This window comes from Crocuta crocuta, unplaced genomic scaffold (genome assembly GCF_008692635.1).
Source record: "Crocuta crocuta isolate KB4526 unplaced genomic scaffold, BGI_CrCroc_1.0 scaffold273, whole genome shotgun sequence".
Lineage (NCBI taxonomy): Eukaryota > Metazoa > Chordata > Mammalia > Carnivora > Hyaenidae > Crocuta > Crocuta crocuta.
Window position 1 is genome coordinate 3,941,596 of NW_027529425.1, and position 1,978 is coordinate 3,943,573.

Consider the following 1,978-nt stretch of genomic DNA (forward strand, 5'->3'; position numbering starts at 1 on the left):
TCCTAGAAAAATTAACACAATGTTTGAAACCATAGTGTAGTACAAAAAGGCAGGGCAGAAAGTGTGATATACAAGGAATATTCTTTTGTTAAGCATTACTGTGTAACATACATGTATTCTATTAAGTGAAATGGCTTCCAGATTTTCTAACTGAACACAGCAAATGTGGATCCCAGACCAACAACCTTTGTCCTGTGAAAAACTGTGTTCCTCTATTAAAATAAATTCTGGAGACGGGTAAAGGAGGCAAAGGGGTAAACTGTACAGCCTTTCCTCACAAACTTGTCTATTTCTTCAAGACAAGTTACAGTCATTTTTATCAATGATTAAATCGTATCTTACAATTTCTTAACAATTTATGTTCATACTATATCCAGGTTTCTGGCAAGTCCCAATTATGACACAGAAGTCTCCTGAACATCAGGCCTCACTGAGGAGTGGGGAAGCACATGATGTCCAAGTGTGAAAAGGTCTAACTTCAAGCCAGACTGACATTTTCTCTTACGTCTGTAATTTGAAATAATAGCCAAAGAGACTATGTTCTCATATTTGATTTCCTTTCAAGATAAATGATGGTGAAAAACTGGAAAAGAAGATAAATGTTTTGGAAATTCTCTAACTTATACAAGACCTAAAAACCCAGAAAGCTACCTTTTCTTACTGATCTCAAAATACTAAGGGCTTAAGACACCAAATCAGGGTTTGAAATGTTCTATTCGCTTCCTGGGTTCACTTAACAGTCTATTCCCAATCACAACAACCACCGGCAACAGGTTACCCACAATCTTTGGTTGTGCTGGTTTTTAGCCACACAGAACACTATGTGTTTGGTAGTTTTAGTCTTTAAAGACTTCTATGGTATGACTTCTAAATTCACTGTCCCCCAAACCCTACCCTGTAGGCAGAAAAGACAGTGGCAGAGTGGGAAGGGCAGTGGCAGAGACTCGGCCCGCCCCCACTCCAAGATCCAGGCACAGCTCTGAACTTTTGTGAACTTCAGTTTCCTCCTCTGCACTTGGGAAAAGGGGATCTGCTTCCTTCCAACCTCAATGCAGTCCCACTCCGGGGCCACCGGCACTAACCTCACAATTAGGGAGGGTGCTACTGAGTACCCGCTGCACGCCACTGACTTGACGCTTTGCCATCCCACAATTAACTCTTCATTAAAAAAAAAATCTCATTTTCTACTTTGCTGACTCCATTCAGCCAGTAACAACTCGACCAACTACTTATGATAAAGCCAATGACCCATTCCTCCTCACTTACATCACTTCCTCTTACTCACTTCCCAAGATGGCTCTTCTCCCTTCCACAACTCCTTCCTTCTCCAGAAACTTCATCTAGCAACTATCCTCACAGGTCACCGAGGCAGCCTCTGAAGAGTCAGCTTCAAACCCACAGGCATTTGGACAAACGGCGTTCCAAATCCATGGGCTGGCATCAATGGGCCTCCCTTCCCCTAAGGATGGCCCCGTTCCCTGAAGCACCAAGATTCCTCAGGTATTACTCTGTCACATCCCCCTTCACTCAGTTTCTCCCCAGATCAGAGACCAGGATTATGGCTAACTCTGTTCCTTGCTCGGGCAGGACATCAAAGTTTCCTAAAAAAATAACAGCGAGACAAGAGGAAAGGGAAAAAAAGAAAGGAAAGGGGCCCTAGGATGATGAGGAGACAAAGGGGAAGGACCCAGAGTGCGGGAGGAGGGCCGAGGAAGAAGGGTAGGCGGGATGTGAGGATGAAACCCACGCTCACCGCTCCAGAAGTGGCTGAGACAACAGGTCAAGGCACAAAGTTCTGCCCCAACTTTGCAAGAAGGGAAGTCCCAAAAGGTAAAGCAACCTATCGGTCGGTGGGTGAAAGGCCTCCTCATCTCCATCCCCTTCCCCCGCCCAGTGATCCCAGCTCCAGCGCAGCGCCCGAGGGTCCCCGAGGACAGCGCCCCTCCCCTCCCTTTGCTCTCCAGGCCCGCCCCCCGGG